The 24,270-nt window shown below is 42.4% G+C and overlaps 1 long non-coding RNA gene across 1 annotated transcript in view; it reads right to left on the reverse strand.

The window, feature by feature from the left end:
- Window positions 1–704: 704 nt before the first annotated feature.
- LOC103559714 (uncharacterized) overlaps window positions 705–24,270 on the reverse strand; it is a 28,557-nt gene continuing 4,991 nt past the window's right edge. The window contains exon 2 of the long non-coding RNA XR_547037.2: window positions 705–1,217. This is a non-coding gene — a long non-coding RNA (uncharacterized lncRNA). The remainder of the gene's footprint in view (window positions 1,218–24,270) is intronic.

Below are 24,270 nucleotides of genomic sequence, written 5' to 3' on the forward strand. Positions count from 1 at the left end.
GAAGACAAGGTAGAATTTATCCCTACATCATACCTATTTTGGCATAATTCACAGACCAGGGGCCGGATGTAGGAGGGAGACTGGAAGAGGAAGTCATCTCTCTTCTCTGATTCTCAGGCCCATTCTCTTCTCCTCTGCCTCTCTCTCTGTGTCTCCCCAGCACCCCTGAAACATCCCACCTTGTCCTGCAGACTAGCTTTCCCTGCTTCTCCTACCCATGGTACACTATGACCTTGCAGAGCTCCCGAGTACACATGTGAGAGCCCCAGCCTCCTGCAGACAATGACCAGCATCTTCTCTGTTCCAATATGAGATCTCAGGGAAAGAGATCTGATGGGTGCAGCTTGGGTTCAATCAGCTATGGGTCATACAAGCAAGACTGAAGGGCCCATCCTAAAGATGGCGGCAGTTCCCAGATACCGTCTGTCTTAGATTGGATTCCCCCAGAAGCAGACCCTGAATCAAGGATTCCAGTACTAGCTTATTTGGGAAGAAGCTGGAAGAATATATACTCCCACTAAACCCTTCTTAGTCCCTTTGGTCACCTTCTGGGGCTTTCTGTTTGCCAAACTCTCAAGCCAGAAGGCAAAGAACCCCAGGAAGCATATTGAATTGGCCTGTGTTAGGCCCGCCACCCAGGGCACAGGACAGGGTGGAGAAGAATAACAGGTAAATCCGAAGGGGCAAATTGAAGACACAATTCATACATTTCTCAGGAGAATCTTATTATGTACTCTAACACAGTTATGAGAAAATAAATTATTTCATCTTTCAGCTGTAGAGAATCGTAGCATTTAGGCATGCCCAATTTCACAGTATTACTCTTGAGATTTGAATAGTCTATCAATATTTGGCATTCATCACTGTTTCATACAACCTAGGGTCAGAAGTGTCAATAAATTCCCAGACAAATTTTAAGCGTATTTTGATTTACATAAATAAGATACAGGCCTGTCATAACAAACTTGACCAGTTCAAGTGTCAAATGCAGTATGGTTATTTTGTACACATGAGAGTAGTTATGTCCTAAGCAGAAAGGAATTTGACTTTAGAACAGTGATCTTGGATTTCATTCTTTATATCTTCATGGGTTGCTTCCAGAAGTCGCTGTCCAGGGTTTCCTTTAAACTCCTGTCACATTGATCCAATTGCAATCCATAAAGATTTGTAGAAATAATTCTTCCCCAAACAGCTTTCACCAGAGCCTCATGTAGTTTCTGCAACAAACAACAGCAACAAAAATAAGTTGTTGGTATTAGTTTCCTATTGCTGCTGTAGCAAATTACCACAAATTTAATGGCTTAAAACAACACAAATTTATTATCTTACAGTTTGGGATGTCAGAAGTCTCAGATAGTCAATAGGATTGGTTTCCTTCTGGAGGCTCTAGGCAACAATCAATTTCCTTGCTTTTTTCAGCTTCAAGAGGCTGCCTGCCTGCATTCCTTGGCTAGTGGCTCCTTCCTTCATCATCAAAGCCAGCGGTACAGCATCTTAAACTCTCTCTCTCTCTCCTCTTCTTCTATCATCACATCTCCTTCTCTGACTCTGACACTTCTGCCTCCCTGTTATAAGGACCCTTGTGATTATATTGGTCCCACCCAGATAATCCAGGATAATCTCTCCATCTCAAGAGCTTTCATTGAATCACCTCTGCAAAATACCTCTTGCCATGTAATACCTTAAGGGGCCATAATTCTGACTACCACATTATTATTAGGGTCATTCCTTTGATACCACAATTTATGAATACCCCAAACCGATTAGACAGAGGATCTCTATCACTCTACACATTTCCAGGTGATAGTAGGAACCCATGGTAGCATTCGAGGGAGGCTCTCAAGTCCACCAGCAGAAATTTATAGGATACGCAGTGGGGTAGAAGAGCATTCTTTCCCAAAGGTACTTGCCTTTTTGGAGTTGAGATTGAACTCGGGGTAGAGTGGGTGCCGGAGAAAGCAGGAGAAGAAGGAGGAGGAGAAATAGGGGCAGAGAAATCTCTTTGGGCTAGCTGCAAAGAGCGATTGCATCAAACCTTCTAAACACAAAATTTAGTTCCGTGATAGGAAAAATGATGTTAGTCATCAGTGCTACATTAAACCCAAGGATTCATTTGTTAGTTTGGGGCTAATTCTCCAGAGAGACTTAATGCTTAGCTTTGCCAAATTTGTTTCTTCCCAAGCTTTTCCTCCAGGCTGCTGCTCATCCCATCAAGCTTCATCTCCCACCCACCCTAACCTCTCTTTTTTAGATTTACTATACTCTCAGGTTTCAGGGATGGACTTATTATTATCAAAGTATATATACTTACCAATAATTCTCACTTTCTCTGTCTTGGTTCTGTGTTAATAAACAAAGAGTTATTTTTTTCCCTGTCACCAATCTACAGAGAAAAGGATATTGATTAATTTTGTTCAAACTAAGCAAACAGATTCAAAGGCTAGAGATATTGTTATCCTCTACGCCACCACATGAGAACAATTTAAATGTATCTTATGCCCAAAGAGGCACCTTGTATTTTTCAAAGATAGCCACAATAATATCTCCCTTCCTCTGTTCTTTTAATGTAACTGACACTCCTCTCACTGAGAGGGGCAGCCTGTGTTCCCTCCCCTTTAATCTGGGTGGGCTTGTGACTATGGTGGAAGTGACACTATGTGACTTCTAAGGCTGGGTCATAAAAGATAGCACAGCTTCACCGAGCTGCTCCTGGGATACTCACTTTTAGAACCCAGCCACCTTGCTGTGAGGAAGCCCAATAAGAGACGTGGAGAGGCCACGTGTTGGTGTTCCAGTGAACAGCCCGGCTGAGTTCTTAGCCAACAGCCAGCAAGTCCTGCCAGACTTGTGAGTAAGCAAACCTCCAATGATGCCAGCCTCAAACTGTCAAGTTACCCCCTGCCTTGGAGTCTTCTCAGAGGAGGTCCGGGGGCATTATGGCACAGAGACAAGATGTCCTCACTGTGCCCTTTCTGAATGCCTGACCCATGGGACCCATAATCATACTAAAATGCTTGTTTTATGCTACTAATCTTGGAGCAGTGTTGTGGCAGTGACAGTAACTGGAATACTCAGGTAGATATAAATGTAGAAAGACACATTCTCACCGGATATAAACTTTAACAGGATGTCTGAATCTTACCATTTTTTTTCCCAGCTTGTTTCATAAGAATAACAAATGTCTCAACCCCGTTAATCTAATCCAGAGCTGACCTTTTTTTCCTCCTCTAACGCAATTCATCTTTTCCAAGGAATTCATGTGACCGGAGTTCAATGCTCTAGAGAATTCATGAAACCTCATAGAACCTGGAAACACATCCCATTTAAAAGGATAGACTTGGTCTTTTTCTCAAAATTTATTTTTGTAAAATCTGATCAATAAGGGAACAAAGCAAGAGGGAAACCCCTTTTTATAAATGGTGGGGGTGGTGGGGGTGGGAGTCAGGGGAGAGGGGCAGAACAAGATGACAAAGATTGAGAGTAAGGTTGCAAATGATGATACCCATTCAACAGAAAAAATTCACTTCTCTGAAGTTTTCCCATCCTTAGAATATTAGTGATCATAGATCTGTTGGAACGGAAGCCTTTTCTGGGCTAGTTTTCTGATCGATTTTTGCTAGGTTAAGTCGCCCTTCAATTCTGCCCACTCTTCAAAAATTATCTGTAAATTCAGAGTTCAGGGAGTAATAATTTCCTAATAAAGTGTTTTGTGAGGTCAGTTATACGAAGGAAGGAAGCTATTCATTCTTCCATTCAACAAATATTTGTGTTGGCTCTGTGGAGGGAGGAACGATAAGAAGAGATGATGGGTGAGACTGGCACTTGGGGTGGGACAGACAAATGATTTAATCAACCTAAAAATAAAGTCTGTGTGATTTCACTAAGTGCTCCAATGCTGACAGCAAGGAATTTGCTTACTCCTCTGTATAGTCGTGTAAACTTACCTTGTGTTCTTTGAAATTCTTTCAAAGAATGGGAAGTAGAGAACTGGCTTATTTGATAATGCCTCTGGGATAATTATAGGAGATAGTTATCCTTTTTAATGTCAGCTACTTATTCTTTTGAACGTCACTGCTTTTTTGATGGATAGCTCAAGAAAACCAAGGCTGGCTTATATGTGTGGATTGATGGATACAGACTGTGATTTTCATAACACTTTATTAACACTTGATTTCACTTAAAAACTCAGCTTGTGGAATGAGGAGACTGAGAAAGCACGGATGATTGAAACCCTCTCATGTTCTCTAAACCACAGTATTGACACTCTCCACCTCTCCCCCCAGCCTTTTAAGGCAGACAGTGATTTGCAAATGGGCTGATTACTGTTTCACTACCTTCTGCTCCCTGAGCTGCTGCTGCTGTTAATTAGCAAGAAAAAGGTGATGGGCTTTTTGATGATGACTAGGGACATATATAATCATCTTCATAACACACTGACATCTTTAAGATTGCTTTGGATTGTGTCTTACTGGTTCTATCCCAAGGGGTTAGAACTTCAGAAATATTAACTCATTTAGTCTTTGTTACAATTATTAGGGGTAGATACTTTCATTACATCCCATTTTAAAGAAAGGAAACTGAGACACAGTTAGGGTAATTAACTTGTCCAAGGTGACAGTGAGTGGTCACAGAAAGTCAGGATTTGAACCATGAACTTTGGCTCTAGAGTCTATGTCTTAGCTGTTATACAATGATGCTATTGAGGGTTTATATATCCCCTTTACTTAAAAAACAAATACCCCCAAACAAAAATTCTAAGAGGCCACATTGCTGGTGTATTTGGTCTTTGTTCTAGTCTCATCTTTTCACTAATTGATAGTTACAAGTAATAACTCAAGTCTTTTGCAGTTAATTTTGACCCAAAGAGCATTAGGACATATTGTTCTGGAGAGCCCATTCTTGGAAAGGACATGTTTATGACTAGCAGACAGCAGGCTCTGGTTTGCCTAACATTTTCCAGGGAGACAGTAGGTTTTCAGAAGCTGCCAAGGCTTCTAAAACAAAACCCAGGACAATGTTCATACCAGAAGTATGCAGAGGGTGGGAAACGGCTAACTTCTCACGATCATCTGAGGGAAACTGGGAGGGCTTAATTGGTCACTTACATACATCCTATCATTCCATCCTATCTCTGTTTATAATCTTACATACCACCATCTTTGTGGTTGTTCATTTATCGCCAAGGCCAAGTAGGAGGTTAAAGATAATTATAGGGTAAATTCAGTTCATTTACATTGTCAACATTAGTTGGCTTCTCTGCAGTACTTCCCTTGAAAATCTCCAGCTTCATTGCCCCACTCCTTTCCCCTGACGCGCAGACACATACGCAATGTGACAGGTTGGGGGAAGAAAATGAGGCAATCAATATACTGCAGCTTCTCCCATCAAAAGATGGAGTCATTTTTTGGTGAAATATGGGCATGGCTACGTGGCAACTTGCTTTGTCCAGTGGGACATTAGCAAATGGGATGCACACAGAAACTTGAAAAATACATCATACTGGGACTTACCATGTTGCTGGGAGCTCTTCTGCCATCATGTGAACAAGCCCAGGCTAGTCTGCTGAATGATGAATGATGTGTGGCCAATTCATCCTGTCACCCCAGCATAATTCTCCCTTCCTCCCTCCCTTTCCCCAGTCAGCCACAGTTGATTGGCTCAGGGACAGTGATTGACCCAAGTTTAGCCAATCAGAGTCTATCCCTGGGATTTTTCAAACTGTGCCTAAGAAAAAGAATAGTCTCTCTCCAATAGTAGAATCTGTAAGATGCAAAACTAAGGATTTGTTCATAGCTGTGTTTCTCACCAAGTAGACAATGCAAGTCTGCAGTGAATAGGAATGAACCCAGCACAGAGAAGAAAGTAGAAACGAGAGATGGAGAAAAAAATGCCCTGTAGCATTTAAGAACTTAAACATCATCCCTGATTCTCCTGCAATTGGATAAGTTAACTTCCTTGGGTTTCTTGAGACAAAAACGTCCACCTTTTCCCTAAGCAGTTTGAGTTGAGTTTCTATTACTACCTCTCAAAAGAATCCTAATTGATATATCCTATTCATTTGCATATATAACTATTATTTATGCAATAAACAGATAGATGATGATTTCCATCCCTACATTCAGTAGGACTTTAGGGACTGTCTTGATTATCTATTGTTATAGAGCAAATCACCCCAAAATTAGCAGCTGAAAACAACCACCATATTATTATCTCTTGTGGACCTGTTGGTTGACTGGGATGAGCTAGGTGGTTCTTCTGCTGGTTTCATTTGGGGACTCTCACATGGCTAGAGTCAGATGGTGGCTGGGGCAGAGTCATCTGGATGCTGAAGACTCAATTAGCTGGAACATCCAAAATGGCTTCTTTACTTACATATCTGGCATCTCAGGGCTCCTCCACCTGGCCTTTATCTCCACATCATCCAGGGCTTGTCCACAGTTTCTCTCTTTCCAACAGGATAACTGGACTGCTTATGTGGCGGCTCAGGGCTCCCCTGAACCTGTTCTCAGAGATTAAACCTCCTTGTGACCCAGGTTTGGAAGCCACACAGCATCACTTCCACTACATTCTTTGGTGAAGCCAGACACAAGGTCATTCTGGTTTCCAGGAGAGAGAATTAGACTCTTACTTCTTGATAAGAAGAGTAGCAAAGAAATTGCAGCCATTTTGACCTACCACAATAACTTTTGGGTTTTAACAGATGTTATTTAAATTTCAGCTTCAAGGTGTGTGGTATTTGGAGATTCCATTTATAAGAAGAACTAAACCTTTAAAAAAAGTTAAAGGCCAATAAAAAAAATCCTCCTGCAATCTGGTATTTTCATGTTTATGGATCTTATTCTAGAACAGGCACCTGCTTAAAAAGGTCATGAGATCTTCTATTAAATATAACTTTCCCCCAAAAGTGGGTTATTTGTGTAATTACGTGTTTAATGTTGGGCTCCCTCACTTGACTAGAAAGTATGAGAAAGCAAGGACCACATCTTGGTACACGGTGTTCCCCTGGCCAAAGAGGAAAGGCATAGTGTCTGTCCCATGATCAGTGCTCCTTAAATATTTCTCAAGTGAATGAGTACAGTGATTCTTAACCAAAGGTGATTTTGCCCCTAGGGGACAATTAGAAAGGTCTGGAGATATTTTTGGTTGTCACAACTGGATGGAGTGTTGCTCCTGGCATCTTGAGGGTAGAGGTCAGAGGTGCTGCTAAACATCCTACAATGCACAGGACAACCCCTCACAACAAAGAATTATCTGGCCCAAAATGTCAATAGTGCTGAGTTTAAGAAACCATGGATGAATGAATAAGATGTGAAACTGATTGTGTTGTCATAACCTACTCTATTGGGACTCTTTTGAGCCGTAGGTTTCCCAACCTTATCTCCATTATCCCAGCTGACTATCCCTGGTTTTCAGCCTATAACTTTGGTTCCTCAGTAGGAGAGGAGCCAGGACTAGAAGCCTATGACTAGCCCTGACCAGTCACCTCCTCCAGAGATCTTCACTGTCCTCCTTCTGCTTCAGCCTCAGAGCGTTATCTGAATTGGCCATGCAGATGACTTGGTGTACTGTCTATCTTACAATTGCCCCTCCAGGTCCAAGCTCAACCTTTCTCCCTTCTGTTCTGTGCTCTAGAAGGCTGACCTTCATGGACTGCCACACTGGGCCCCTTCCCTCTGGCTTCCCTTTGGATTCAGCCAAGGTAGCGGAAGGAGGGTAAGGCTGGAGAACTTATTTTCCTCGATTCCTCCTTGTTGATTGCTATAGGTTGGCTGCATCCTTCTTCTGAAAGCCAGAGCTTCTACCAAGAGTCTTCTGCTCTCTTTAACTGTAGCTGCTACTGTCTGTTGACCCTTCAGACCTAGTGGTGTGAGTGGCTCCCCACCTTTGCACACTGTGCTGCACCATCCATTTTGGTTTCCCTTAACCTGCTCATAGCCTTGTAAATAGTCTATGAAATTCTCCTTGATTATCTCATTTACATGTGACATCAGTTTCCTTCTGGGAAATGCATTGGGAATTATAAGACTGCCGTATGCTTTACTTCAAGGAAGACTTGCCATCTATAAATACCTGCTGCCTTGTCTCACCTGTTGGTTTTGATGATCCTGGAAACCAACAATAAACCTAAGCCGGCTGAGTGCACCATGCTTCTTTGGATAAAGAACGTCTATGGTATTACTCCATTTTGAGTTGAATCTACAGTTGATCCTCTCTTCCTTTCCTTGTTACCCACCATCGCATCTCGACACTCCAATACCCAGGATTAACCAAAGCTGGGTCCTTCCCTTTACCCAAGTGCGTCATGCTACTGAGGCTGGCAAGCACCAGAGATGAGTTTCCTGCTGAGTTGTGACATGTTGGCCCTGAATGACCCATCCTTTCCTGACCTTTTGCACAGCTCTGAATTCTTGGCACCTGCCTGCTGGCACGGAATCTGCTGCAGCCTTGCCAGGGACTTGCAGTCAAAAGAATTCCTGATAGGCCTTCATTCCCTAATCCAATCAGCCATCACATCGCATCCAGGAACCTGGCCCTGCTCCCCTGCCTCTCTCTGCAGTGTGTACATGACGTAGTATTTGTTATAGTTACTGCCGAGTTTGTTGTCCTTATAGATGCCCAACATTATCAGATGCTTCCTCCAACATCTTAATAAATTATTCACAGTAATCTAAGAAAGGAAAGAAGAAAAAAACTAATTTCTATAGCTATGTGTCATATCCTGCTTTAGCAATTACTATGGCTGCACAAAAAGTATCTCAAAATTTAGCAATTTAAAAGAACCATTTTATTCCGTTCACGGATACCATGGGTCAGGATTTCAGGAAGAGTGAGAGTGATTTGTCCCTGCTCTATGATTTCTGGAGTTTCTGCTGGGAAGCCTTGAAGGCTGATAATGACTTCACAGCTGGGGCTGGAATCATCCGGAGTTCCGTTCACTCATCTGTTTGACTTCTGGGCCAGGATGACAGATGAACGGCTGGATCATATGGTAGTTCTATTTTTAATTTTTTGAGGGACCTTTATACTGTTTTCCGTAGTGGCTATGCCAATTTACATTCCCACTAACAGTGCGCAAGCGTTCCCTTTCCTTCACGTCCTGGCCAACAGTTGTTCTCTCTCATGTTTTTGATAATAGCCATTCTAACAGGTGTGAGATGATATCTCGTTGTGGTTTTGGTTTTCATTTCCCTGATGGTTAGTGATTTTGAGCACCTTTTCATGTACCTGTAGGCCATCTGTATGTCTTCTTTGGAAAAATGTCTGTTCAGACACTCTGGCCATCTTTTAATAAAATTGTTTTGTTTTGTTTCTTTGTTATTGGGTTGTATGAATTCCTTATATATTTTGGTATTAACCCCTTATCAGATATACAATTTGCAAATATTTTTTCCCATTCAGTAGGTTGCCTTTTCACTTTTTTGATGGTTTCCTTTGCAGTGCAGAAGCTTTTTAGTTTCCCTGAAGCTTCTTTATGACTGAAGGACAGAAATATCTAAATGTCACAGTTGACCAACAAGGTAGAAGCCAATACCAGATTTAACCAAGTGATACTGAACTGCTTCTCGTCCCAGAGGGGTAGACACATACACATTATGAGAATTTTCCCAAGGTGATGGTATAAATGTAGATAGTTATCCATGATTATAAGAGGTAAGAAGAATCTGAGAAACTGAAGTCTAAAGGTAACATATAAAGAAACACATTTTTTAAAAGTCTTTGTGGAGTCACCAGCACAGGAATTCTCTCTCTCCCTGAGTGAGAGATCAGATCAAATGGGGAGAGATTCCAGGAGCTTTAACTATGCTCATTTCCCATAGATATCTGAATTTCTGATAATGTTAAAATATGTGGGAAATCACAATATTTCCTTATATGGTATATCCTAGTTGGATTACTTATATTTCTTTTCCTCCACATGAGAAGTAAAGAGAACGAAATTTTCCAGGTTTCCCTTTGTAATCAATTTTGTATTGTTTCTGGTAAGCCACTTAATATACAGTTGGTATACATGCAACAACATGGATGAGTCTTATGAGCCTCATATTGAGGGGAAGAAGCCAGGCACAAAATGATGACATACTCAATTATTTCATTTATATAAAATTTAAGAACAGGCACAATTAATCAATGGTGTAAAAATCAGAATAGCCTTGGTAGTAATTCTCTAAAACTAACTTTCCAACAATTTGCCAGGGATATCATATTTTGAAATTTCAAATTCTGCCTTATTTCAGAGGCTTCTTAGCCATTGTGCTCAACTCATCTATGGGGACGCTCTGGATGCCACGGGAGACCGCATGTTGTCTCTGATGTGCTTGGTGGATATGGTATTCTCTCCTCTAGACTGGACTCCTGGGACCTGCAGATATTTCTCCTCTTCCCTACCTCATCTCCTCTCCAGGGCAGACCTATTTCCAGAGTCTCTCCAAGTCCAGTCTGCTCCACGCTGCAGGATGAACAGGCACCAGCCAGGAGCCAGAATCTAGCACTGCTACCACAATACTAAGAACACTGCACAACCTGCCTGCCTGAGTACCTGTGGGCATAACTTTGGGTTTAAATCACTGATTATCTGAGTTTGAGTTCTCCCCAAAGCAGACCCTGAGACAAGGTCTTGGGTGCAGTCATTTACTTGGGTAGTGACTCCAAGTAGCTCAGTGAGAGGGAAGGGAGAAAAGCCACAAAAGCGTAGATTAATAAGCAAGTCACAATTTAGGGCAAACTGGGCTCAATTCCATTGGGGACCTTCTGAGAAACTGTAGACCAGGCTTTCAGAAACATTCCTCTGAGGGATGGGGAAGCTGAGGAGGTCATGCACTGTTAGGGACCAAATGTCTGTGTCCCCCCCAGATTCACATGTTGAAGCCGTAACTCTGAAAGTGGCTGTATTTGGAGACGGGGCCTTTCAGGAAGTAACTAAAGTTAAATGAAGTCATAAGGGTGGGGCCCTTATCTGATAGGATTAGTGAGCTTATAAGAAGAGAGCCCAGAGCTCACTCTCACTCTCTCTCTCCCTCCATGCACACTTGCTGAGCAAAGGCCATGTTGAGGACATAGTGAGAAGGCCACCAACTGCAAGTCAGAAAGAGAGCCCTCCCCAGGAACTGAATAGGCCAGAACCTTCATCTTGGACTTCTAGCATCCAGAACTGCGAGAAAATTAATTTCTCTTTTTTTAAGCCACACACTCTGTGGTATTTTGTTATGACAGCCCAACAGACTAAGACATGCACTATCTTTCATTCTCAGTAATCACGGGTTGCCCTTGAGGGCATTGCAGGTAGGAAATTTTGTCAGTACATACAGAGCTTCCCACCTCAGCTGCAGGTGAACTCAGAGGTGAGCCAAGAGAAAATGGCCAGTCCACACAGTGTTTGCTATAACATTGTTTCCAACCTTTGACTTAGAAAAAACAGTGCTGCATTGACTATCCTTGTACATATGCCATTTTGTACATGTTGAAGAATAAACTAGGAATAAATTTGCTCCATCAAATGGTATGGACATTGTAAATTATGATAGATAGGACTAAATTGACCTCCTAAAGGATTATATAGATTTACATTCCATCTCAATGTCTGTTTCTCCATGACCTTTCTGACATTGTTTATTAGACATTTTCATCTTGCCAGCCTAATAGGTAGAACACAGTGTCTCTTTGTGATTTTTATTTGTAAATTTCTTTTGAATCAGTGTAACAGAGTGTGAGACAAAGGTGGGGGAAAGGAAGATTTCTTGCTTCATTGGCAACCTTGGATCATACATGGCAGGGCATGGATATACTAGCAGCCTCAAAAGTTGTAATGTCTTTGGCCTGGCTGAGGCCAGAAGGAAATCCCCTTAAGTATAATTTGGTCCAGGTATCACTTGATCTTAGTGGTAGCCATGGTAACAATGGTAGCCTCAATAGAGGCTGCAGAAGTAGTTTCAAAGCATCAAAGGCCTTGGAGCAGATTAAAGCCCAGGAAACTACAGTAAGGATGGAGTTGGAGGGTAATAGTACATACTGCATAGTAACCATATTTGTCAGCTAACCTAAATTACTTCTGCCCACTCCGAGAAGAGGTGGGATCAGAGACAGAGAAAAGCTATGTGTGCTATCATAGTGTTCCTATATTTTCATCTTTGCCTCAGGTCCACAGTTATTTTTCTGGGCTTTATCACAGACACTATATTCCTCTGGAAGGGAGAAGGACCATAACATTTAAGCAGTTGAAAACACTATATGCTGCCACCTCCATTATTCCTGTAAACAAATCAGAAATGGGATGACTGTGTGTAGTGCTGGAGAAAAGTTATGAGGACAGTTGCAGGGAATACAGCAGCAGGAAAATTTTGGAGAAATAGGTCTGGGGACCTGTAGACAGAGGACTGTATGTGGATAGAACAGTGTAGTGAGAGCTCCCTAGTAAAATTTTTTAATTTCCAAAAATCTCAAATTTTTGGAAATAAAATAAATTTTTGTTAAAATTTGATAAAATTTGTGTTAAAAAATAGTTTGACTTTTGCTTCTGGTAGTGGTGGTAAGATAATTCAAGCCAACTCTCTTATTGAGGACCATTTAAAAACTGGGTGAAATATAAATATATCTTTAAGTCATTGATTAGTTAACAACAAAGTAAAGAATTACTGAGCCAAAATCTGAGATAAGGCAAGAATCTAGAGAGGTAAGTACAGTGTTCAGAACTGCTTTTGCCCTTAGGTCATTTGCTGATCTGGAAGTAATAACTATAGTACTGAACTGTGATTTTCAACAGTCTCAAAGGATGAAGGGGATAAATGTCAAAGCTCAGAGGCTGCCCAAGTTGAGAATTCTGACAAATCGCCCTCCACTTTGAGTTGGGATCAAGCCTACACCCTTAGGGTAAGAGTGAACCAGAAGTAAATGAAAACTCCTAAGGGCCTGTAGCTGGGTTCGTCCCACCTGGGTAGTCCAAGGAAACTTGAAACTTAACTTGAATTAAGGTAGTCTTGGACTAATATTGTCTCCACATGACTGGTAGAAGCAAACAAAATCTTCTGTGGAACAAGGTACCATCATGTAGGCCTCAAATAATTCCTACAGATCAAATTCAATATTTAACACGCAATCAAAGATAACCAGACACATGGGGAAATAAGGCAATGTGAGCGAGCACCAAAAGAAACAACAGCCAACAAAAATAGACCCACAAAGACTTGAGATATTAGAATTATCAAACAAAATTATAAAATAACCTTTGTTTTCTGTTTAAAGACAAGCTTGAAAATATCAATAGTAAGCAAGAAACTGTAAAAGTGACATAGCAGATATGAAAAAGAACTAGACAGCACATTTGGATCTAAAAAATAAAGCAAGCAAATTGAAAAATTAAATGGATGGGTTAAAAAACGTATTAGATGCAGGTGAAGGGATAATTCATAAAGTGGATGATAGGTCAGAGAAATTATCCAGGATGTAGCATGGAAAGACATAAAGTACGGAAGACTTGATAAGAGACCTGGAAGATAACGTGAGAGGTCTAATATGTATTTAATCAGAGCCTTAGAAGAAGATAAAGAATGAAGTAGAAGTAATATTTGGGAAAAAAAAGCATTAGGAATTTTGGGGAGCTGATGAAGGATATCAATCTGTAGATTCATGAAGCAACAAATCTCATGCAGGATAAATAAATTCACCCTTAGACACATAATGGAGAAACTTCAGAAGCCAGAGAGAATAATCTTGAAATCATTCAGAGAAAAAAGATAGATTACCTACAAAAGACTTATAGAAGCTAGAATAGAATGGAATATCTTCAGTGGGCAGAAAGAAAATAACTGCCAACCTAGAATTCTAGTTATTGCCAAAGTATCCTTCAAGGACAAGGACAAACTAAGGACGTTTTAGACAAATAAAAATGAAGAGACCTGGACTACCAGCAGACATATATTAAAGAAAATTCTACAGGGTGTTATTTAAACAGAAGGAAAATGATCTCAGATGGAAGGTCAGAAATGCAAGAAGGAATGAAGAGCTATGTATGTGAGCAAGTCTGAATAAATATTCAGTGTACAAAACTAAAATAATAATGTCACACAAGGTCTTAAAAATGTATAATTAAAATATGAAAAGAAACAATTGCTTTAATGTGATGATGGGAGTTAGAGGATTTCAGACTTGCAATAATAAAGTTAAGTTATTTTAAATTCAGTGATTTTTTTTTATAGTAAAAGTATTTTTGTAGCTGTAAAGGGTATAATACCTAAAAATCCTCGTGCAAATCCAATGTTTGATTACACTGAGCATCTTTTCAAAAGTGAGGGAGGGCCCTGTCTTTTACAGACTCGTTATATACACTCTTGTCAACTTTAACATCCGTTACTAGGAAAATAGGGGCCAAAAGACGAATAAGATGTTTTTTTAAAAACCCAGAAGATCAAAATAAATTATAGGCCCATTCGCAATAACCAATGATAAAAGAATAAAATACCAACTAAGCAGCCCACACAAACAGACAAAGCAAGTGTGGGTACCCATGCTGGCCTTGGGTCCTCTTCTTTCTTCTAGATGCCAATTCTTCATTGAGTTTACATTCTATAGGTTGAAACTCATGTCCACATGTTAATTAAAAGGATTATATTCAGTTTCTGTTCAGAAACTTGTGCTATAGAAGAGTCTGTTATTAATGACACAAAAAAGCAGTAGAGAACCAAGGAACGGCTGGGACCTTTGGGGAGAGCTGCCACATCAGGTATCAGTGGCATTTCTGAACCTGCTGCCTGCTTATTCCTGGAAGTCTCTGCAGAGTTGCCAGCCAGAGATATCTTTTTCTTTGTCCTCCCCTCTCTGATGCAGAGTCTTTGTTCCATGCTGATCACATTACTGGGGTGTTCTATTTTAGGCTAACCTTGACTGACTTCGGTTCTTTTGATAATACGGAGTTGAATAATTGGTTTGCTTACAGCAGGCCTTCTGACTTATCTGCTCCATCAGTGGGACAGACTATCAAAAGGACATCTACAGCATACGGTGGGAAAGCTGAAAAGACCCCTCTGTTTTCAGAAAAGGCAGCCACATCCCAGCCTGTGCACAACAGATGCCTGGGCTCCCAAAACCTGTATGTACTGTAGTTAAAAATGACTGCACATTTTCTTTTTCAATTTACTGAGTAGATTTCAGGCAAATATCATCTGACTGGGAGTAACTGCAGTTACTGGTATTACCAGATTGTTAACAATGATAACTCTATTCAACAGAGATTCAACTACACTCTGAGTAAATCTGTATGACAATTTTGTAATAAATGCTGTGCAACCACAGATGATGTCATTAAAACACAGAATATTTATTATTTTATATAACACAATACACAAACATATTATTATATAAAGTTTTTATGGTAGATTCAGAGCCCACATCTTATAAACAAATAACGGAAAAGAAAGCTAGAATTAAGGGAAGACAAGCTGCCAAAGAGAGAAAAAGTCAGTAATGTGTCAATTTCTGAAACCTTCCTATTTTTTAGGCTTCTGAAGATGGTTCAGCTGTAATGGTAGATTAACCCACCAGGAATGTACAGCATGGACCATTGTGCAATCTTTCCAGCAAGGATGCAGCCGACAACTGTAATAGCATCTTTGTTTCACCGATCAGGTAACCGATAGAGAGAGAGGTTGGTTAAGCAATGACCTAAGGTGGTACACTGTGAGTCAGTAACAAAACCAGGATTCAAACCAAGCAGCATCTGACACTCAGCGGGATGTACCAGGTACATTTTCTGTGAATTGGCAGCCTTGCAGTATTCAGAACGTGACCCTTCTTTTTCTTATAATCTGAATGTTAATCTCCGTTTTTCAGGAGGTCCTTCTCCAGAGACTAAAGGGTTTGAATACAGAATAAACACATAAACCCCACAAGGCAAAGGCTTTTTCTGAAGGCACAGCTCTTAGGAGTGGAAAGACTTCAGCAAAATCAGTCTTGGCCTCCCACATGAGTTTTCGTCTTGGTGAAATCAGATTTAAAATTATGTCAGTACAGCCCTAAAGCGTTAAAAAAAAAAAAGAGAGAGAGAGAAAGAGAGAGACAGCCCATCTATTCCTTTTTTGTCTTCAATAGTGCAGGCCATTTATGGGCTGAAAGCCATAATCTAGGAAAGCTACATTCTAGTAGAGCCACATTGAAGAAAGTTGCCTCCTACAGCTTAAGTCATGGGTGCATGTCCTGATGTGTACTACGCCAAGCACATGTACATATTGATAAAGTACATGTGCGTACATATTTTTGTAAGCCCATTCCTTATCATTATATCCTACAGCTGAATTTGAAGTGGATAAAATAGTGACACAAATCCAACTACTCCCACCTGAGCCATGACTCTATGTGTGGTACCCAAGGGTGCTCAGGGTGCAAAAGGCTACTGCAGCCTAAGATTCACAACACCACCAGGGTCTCAGATGGTTTAATTGTGGCTTCCACCCACCCTCTGGGAATCCTCTCTTCTTCCAAATTAGGATTTTGAAAGGAGGCACCTTCTAGCTTGATTACATCCTAGGTCAATCATTTTCCCTCAGGTACAAGAGCAACAAGTCAGCTAAGAGAAGCTACTAGGAGCATGAGATTTGCAGTCAGATCTGGGTTCAAATCCTGCTCCTGTCACTTACTAGCTATGGGACATTAGACAAGCTATTTAATTGCTCCAATGTCCTGGTTTGGGTTCCCTGGAAGGAGACCCTAAGCAAACACTCAAGAGCAAGTAATTTATTTGGCCAATGATCTAGGAAACACTAAGAGGGAAGTCAGGGAAATGAGATCAGAAAGGGAAGCCAGACAAAAGAGGAGAAGGTGTGTTACCAACATGTCACTTCTATAGACAACTGGAGCTTAACTCCACTGGGGAACTCTGGAAGACTGTGCAGAACAGCCATCTAAGAGTTTTCCCAACCACAGGGTGAGGGAGTTGGGTCTTTATCAGTCATTGGTTGAGGGCAGCTTGGGGGCAGAAGGAGCGTTAATTTCTGGGCACTTTGGCCGTTCCCCTCCCCTCACAAGGGCAGGACAGACTCTGGCAGCCAGAGGAAACCCTCAGGCAAATATTGTAAGTGTGGGCAGTTGGAGATGTGGTCCTGGAGCCCAGAAATGGTAACTGCGAGGGCCTATGGGCAGAACACAGACAGGATCTGCTACACCCAGCTGCATTTTTTGTTATCTCCAACACCCACCTTGCAGGCCCACACATAGCAGCCCTTCCATCCATGGAAGCTGCTATCATTACAGTCAAAATGGAGCAGGGAAGTTGAGAGAAAGCGTGGTAAACTGAACAATGGCCTCTCCAAAGATGTCCACACCCTGATCCTCAGAACCTGTGAATATGTTACCTCACGTGGAAAAAAAAGGGGACTGAGCATATGTGATTAAATTAAGGATCTTGAAATGGAAAGGTCATCCTGAATTATCCAGGCAGGTCCCATGTCATCACAAGGGTCCTTATAAGAGGGAGGCAGAAGAGTCAGAATCAGAAAAGGAGATGTGATGATGGCAGCAGAGATCAGAGTGATGCGGGGCCATGAGCCAAGGAATGCAGGCAGCCTCTAGAAACTGGAAAAGGCAAGAAAATGGAATGTCCCCTAGAGACTTCAGTAGGAACACAGCCCGGTTGACCCACTTTAAACTTCTGTTAATTTAACTTAACGAGGCCATTAGACTGAGGTGGTTCTAATACCTTGGCAGCCTGTATAAGCAAACCTAAACCTAAGCCTGTGAGAAATCAAAACCTAAGGACAACCAATCACAAACAACCAACTGGACCTTCTCAAATAAGGCAAAGGCTTAAGCTACAGTCAATCAAATCATTTCTCTGATTGCTCCCGCCTTTTCTCTGTAAAAGTCTTCCCCTGGCTCCCGTTGGTGGGGCATACCTAACCACTTCCAGTTTGATGCTGCCTGATTTGAATCCATTTTTGCTCAAATAAACTCAAAATTTTTAATACGCCTCAGTTTATCTTTTAACAGTTCTGGCCTGCGGAACTATAAGACAATAAATTTGTGTGGTTTTAAGGCACTAAGCTTGTGGTAATTTGTCACCGCAGCCATAGGAAACTAACACAGAGGGAACATGAGGGATAACAATAGCAAACACATAATATTTCCTATGAGCCAGCACCAAGCACTTTAAGTATCTTAATGCCTTTAATCCTTAAACCAACTGTAGGTATATTTGCTACCTGGACTTCAATGCGTTTTGCCAAATTGAATGTCCTTTTATACCTCTTCTTCTCTATCACTTAATGATAAAAAGCTCTCAATTAATTTTATCATTATGGTTTCCTTATGCATACAACCAACTCTTTTCTGGAAAAACCCCTCACGGCAAAAGCTTCCTCCCTCTGCCAAACAAAAAAAAATGAAAGCTGACAGTTCCACTCGAAGCAGGTTGGATAAAAATTGGCCTTGGCCCCTTTGAGTCTCCCTGATTACAAACGGATGCTTTTTATCTTCCGCAGTTTGCTGTGCCTTAGTACAGCCACTTAATTATTCAGAGGAAGTCTTCGTGGTATTTTCACTGTAGAAGTTGCAGCTTGGACTAAAACCGTACTTCCATCATCTCCAATGATGAAGTTTCCAGACTGAAGGAATAGACACATCAGTGATGCGATGTTCCTGGAGTCCATTCTCTGCTCTGCAAGGGAAGCTAGGCTTGGGCTTCCGATTCTTGCAGCTTGAAGTCCTCACTCACTAAGGCTACATTGGCAGGAAAATCCACCAGGGACGCTGGGCCAGTGACTGTAGAGATGCGAATATAAAATTGCCACGAATACAACAACGGAAGTTTCTGTATTCTGGGAAAATGCTAGAAGTTTGGGGAAAGACTCTCTACTAACCTGCAGATCAGCATGCTATTGTATTAGGCTTGCTGGGTACCCTCTCTCTCTCTTTGTTTACTGATTTATTTCTAAATAGTTCTAGAAATAAGGGAGGAAAGGCAATTGGGCTGTCAATTCATTTAAGAAAGAAGGAATGATGACTTACTAACAGGAAAGTCATTTAGCCAAGATTTTAGGGACAGATTATCAACACCGTAAAGAAACAAATGTTTATTTGACTTGGAATCTTCCTTGGGTCCGCAGAAGGTTCCGGCTCTTGACATTTCTCGCCCGGATTATTGCGTCAGCTTCCCACCTGTTCCTTTCTCTGTCTTTTTTTTTTTCAGCTGTAAATTCCTCAGGGCAAGCCCCTAGCCTTATTTAGCTTTGTTTTTCCAAATCTCAGGCAGTTCCAGACACAAAGAAGGCCATTTAGTTCCTGAACGAAATGACAAGTTGACTGACTGTGTACATTCATCCATGAGTAAATAAGCTCACCCTTTATCATTGCTGAATCATTCCAGGTTGTAGCTGAATGCCCAGCACAGAGCCTGAGTGAGCTCAGGGACCACCTGTCGAATATCAATGAGGGTAAAGCTGCAAAACATGAGCCTTACCCACTCCTCTCCAGACCTCTCCAACAGCCAGCCCTCCGTAGGTGACTTCGTTCCCCCACAGGCTTCATCACTGCAGTGCAATTCAGCATGTTATTTCTTGTGCCCTGATGGAGACGCGATGCAAGGTCTATGGATACCTGAACCTTTATGCAGTTCACAACCTGCACAACATAGTTCAACCCCAACAACCAACTAACGTTGCGGTTGTCCACTTCATGCATTCCTGCCTTCGCAGGGAACCCAGTCTCTAACACAGTCTTAGAACAAGAGATGCAGGCATAAGAAAGAAACAAAGAGAGGCCTGTTAAAAAGAGGAGAGCACACAATGGAATGAGGACAACCGAGAATGGGAAGCCCACGGTGCAGGGACTAACTGGGAACAGGAAGGGGAAGAGAAAACGTGCCTTCTCCTTAAATCCACAAATGCTTTCATAAACAGAACTACAGAAAGAATTGTACATTGCGATTTGAGAAGGACAATGAAAAGAGGTTTCTTGGGTTTTAGAGTCCGGGGGTCTCTGATACTCTTGGGGGGAGCTCAGAGATGCTCCTAGATAAGGTCAGGATTTCTCAACTGGCCATAGAGATACCTCTTGACTGGGTGACCTTGGGTGCCTGAGTTATTTGATCTCTCTATGCCTCCATTTTTGCATCTGTGTATATCATGGAGTTGTGAGGATAAATTAATCAGTTTCTGTAAAAGGTCTAGAAGGATGCCTGGTACATAGAAAGTATACAGTACTATAATTATTGCCAATTATTATAACTTTTTGTTGTTGTTGGAACAATTCAGCAAAATAGAATTCTGGCTAATTGTTGGACAACATTGTTTCATATATACATCAAACAGGACAAACAAATAAATAAACAGGAACTACACTGACAAGAAAAGGCGGGGGGAAGAAAACTTTCATCCTTGGCCTTTTTAACCATCTTATACAAACCAACTACTATAGTACAGCTCAGTACATTGTAGGAGAGGAAAAAGTCTTCTACTCTCTTAGGTTTAGTACCTGGAGCCTGTGAATTAAATTGACAAAAAATAGATTACAGGAGAAAAAGGTTTATCTTGTTTGCATAACTGTCAACAAAGTAAGTAGCTGGCTTGTCAAATAGTTCAAGTTAAAGGCTTGTATACATAACTTAGTAGGGGGAAGAGAGAGAGGAGAAACAGCTTCTATCGGAAGAATAAATAGGCTTCTTTGGGAAAGACAAATGGGTTTGTAGGAGAACAAATGGGAGATACGTTTGTGATAATGCTCATCTACGCAGGCGTGAGTTCTCCTTCAGTCTTCTTCAGAGCCATGAAACTCCTCGCTCCCAGGGAATTTACCATAGCTTCATTTCCCAGAAGCTGCTGCTTTCGGTCAGATTAAGTGAGGCTTGAGGAGGCTTTTTTCCGCATCTGTTGAATGTCCAATGTCTTCAGCTTCAAATAATCGTTATGCTAACTCTGGGGTTCCAAGTGGTTCCCCGCAACACACGCACAAAATTAATGGATGCTCAGCATGAGATTTTGTTGCTGCTTTCACTTTTCTTTTCGCAAGGTTATTTTTTTTTTCCTCCATTGAGATTATAGTGAACACGGTCACACCACAAGCAAAGTCAGATGTAGGACAGAGAACATGCTGAAGTTGTGTTTGATCATCCGAGACCACTAAGCAAGGCGAACCCCTAACAAAAATATAAAGGGTAAATTAAAAATACCCAGAAAAATTCCTTTTTAAAGTACTTTTAAGGAAAAAAGCAGAGCCTTGGACCTTTTGGTTCTTTTTTCCTCCCCCGTTGCAAATTCACGTTGCAGTTTTGGTTCGGCGGTCGAGAGCACGGGTCACCTGCAGGTGGCCCTGCCCATAGGGGACAGACAGGTGGGAATCTACTCCAAGGGGATTCTGAGAGCAAAGGGAAGGCAAACAGGTGTTTTCAGAGCGGGCTTTCTCTCTCTCTCTCTCTCTCTCTCATGTTTGTTTAACTTTTCCTTTTTTGCTGTCCAGTCATGCTCATCCGTGTCCACATCATCATGCCGTTTGCCCGTAGCTGCCTCGGCCTCCTCGCCTTCATCTCCATCCTCTTCCTCATGCTCCGCTTCCCCTTCTTCTTCTTCCTTGAACTCGCGGTCAGCCTCCTGCTCCCTGTTTGCCTCATTGGCCCTTCCATTAGCAGGGGCATCTCTCTCACTCTCCGCCTCCTCTGCAACCCCTTCTCCTTTCAGTCCTGGGTGCTGGTCCTACAGCTGGCGGGGCAGCTGATTAAAAATAAGCGCGAGGTTGGAGACTCTAGGGGCAAAGCTATGGGAGTCTGTGGTGGCGGAGGAGGTGCGCAGACCACGGAACATTGCAAAGATGGCTTTTCAGAGCAGCCAGTCTAATACAACAATTTTTTAGGGACACGCAGGCTGACATAATTGCCAGACCTCACACCACAATCATTCAGAATATTCCTAACTTTTTAGGTCAGTGTTTCTGCCTTAGAGGGTCCAGCCCACAACACCCAAGAAAGAATATCCAGTCGTTAACTCCTTCAAAGAACTTTCCATTCATCCGGTTCTCCCAACGCCTGATTCGTCCAGCAGCATCTGCCTCTCAGGTGAGGAAAGGGAAGACCAGAGGGGCCAGGTGACTTGAGCCAAGTCCCCCACACAAGTCCGCACTAGGGTTCCTGCTCCCAAACGGAATCACCTCCCTCAACACAGTCACTGACTCTGTATTGATGGTGTCCTCTGGATTCAGGGTGCAGAGAGCGTGCAGAAGATGGGGAACACCCAGCAAATAGAGGCTCTGCTTCATTAAGAAGCAAGTTGAGACTCGGGCTGTTTCTGCCCAGCTCTTCTTCCTGACCTTCATGCCCTGTTCTTCTCTGGTGTCCTCTCTCCACAGACCTCCCTGCTGTCCCCGAAGGAAGAGAGCTTGTACCACAGGTACACCTGCATCCTCCTTCCTTCCTGGGGCATTTGGATTTAAATGGGGCCCTTAGAAGGTTCTCATCTTTATAAAGAAACTGTTTCCTAAATTGCCATTCTTTGTGGCAGCCCTGGAGTGAAACCAGGACTGCTGGGGGTCTCCCCCACCAGCGTATATGGGATAACTCAAGGTATGTTTTGCTCTTGCAGGATAGAAACAATACTAGAATGAAAGTCAGAAGGCCTGGCCTCCAGGCTAGGTTCCTCTCCTGGCCATTTGGTCATTTACCTTCTGCAAACCTCAGCTTTTTTATCTGTAAAATGGGAACTGTTTCACCCTATCTAAAGTTAATTGTGAATGTTAACATTAATGCAAAGATTAAGTTAGACTATGTCTGTGAAAATACTTTGAAGCCACTGAAATACTCCACTTGTAGGCCAGGATAATTGATTGAAATGCAAATTTGTTTTTATTTTCCCTGTGTAGCCAGCCCTCAGATCTACAAGGTAAAAGCAACTCTTCCTGTTTCTGGGGAAGGCTGAAGGTCACTGAAGACTGGGGTAGGATGAGAGTCTTTGAGAGACAAGGGGGCAGTAGTACAGTAATGCTTGCTCTGGCACCTGGCCAAGATTCCCTCTTCAGGACCGAGACACTTATCCCCTCAGGTGCCAGGGGGTTGGCCTCTGGTGGCTGCCTTGACCACAACCACGTGCCCTTCCTGGTGGTAGCCTGTGACCAAAGACTGGCAGCCTCAATTCGGGACAACCCTGAAGGGCCACCCCAGCTCCAGAGCTCCCGATAGGATTGGTTGAGGCCTCTATACTAACAGCATCACAGCCCAACTTCCGGATCTGCCAAACCTCCCTCCCTTACTCCCCAAAAGATGTTGTCCCCCAAACACTCCCCAACAAACTTCCTACATGCAGCTCTTCATCTCAGAGTCTGCCTCCCCAACACTGGGCAGGGGTGCTAAGAGTCCTAGACCCCATTCTCAGCTCTGCCAGCACCTGGAGGAGGGGGCAAGGTTTCCTAAGAGAACGGTTGCATGCTGCATCTGGGAAGAGAGGAGGGCGCTGTACCACAGAGAGCTGGTAAAAGTCTTGAAATCTGCATCTTCGCCTTCTCCCTTATGTCCCTCTAGCATGTAGGTTAAATGATGTCCACATTAGCTGGCAAAGAATGAGTGACCCCCCTAAATCACCAGGCATTTATTGCGTCTACAGCAAGGCCCTGGTGTCTTCCTCTGGGTTCATGCCTACTGTCTTGTGTGCCTAGGAGCACAGTCTTTCTGGAGTCCACTGCCCTCATGTTTCCCTTGGCACCTAAATAAATTCCCGGGGTTATTGCCAGAATTCAGATAAACAACCCTGACCTCAGCCTGAACTGAAGGGGGGAAAAAAAAAGACAACCTCAGATAACCTTTTCTCCTCCTTTTTTTAAGTATACAGACCTTTTAGCACAAGTCCCACTGGGATTGCATCTTAAGATATTTTTATTCCCTATCCACATATCTTGAGCTAGAACCTCATAACCAGCCAAGAAGGACATCAGGGACAGTCATTTATGTTATGGTGCTGACAGACCTCATTAGTGGAAGATGACCTGTGTGGCATTGGAAGCCAACCAAATGGATGCCAGCCAGTCAGAACAGATGCCTGTAAACAAGCTGTACTGTTTGTACTGACTGGGTGCTACCCTGCAGAGACCTGCATCACTAACTCTCCATAAGACGTCAGTGCTAAGTGCCATCTTTGTTGGATTCCCCCCAAAGCAAAACCAGAGAGAAAGACGTGGGTACAGGTAGTTTATTTGGGAGATGATCCCAGGAAGCAGAAGTGAGACAGTGGGGACAGTGAGACAGAGAAGGGAGAAAAGTCAACTCAGGTGTGTTAATGAGCTGGTTACTGCTGTGGGCAACCGAGGTTCCATCCC

This window comes from Equus przewalskii, chromosome 21 (genome assembly GCF_037783145.1).
Source record: "Equus przewalskii isolate Varuska chromosome 21, EquPr2, whole genome shotgun sequence".
NCBI lineage: Eukaryota > Metazoa > Chordata > Mammalia > Perissodactyla > Equidae > Equus > Equus przewalskii.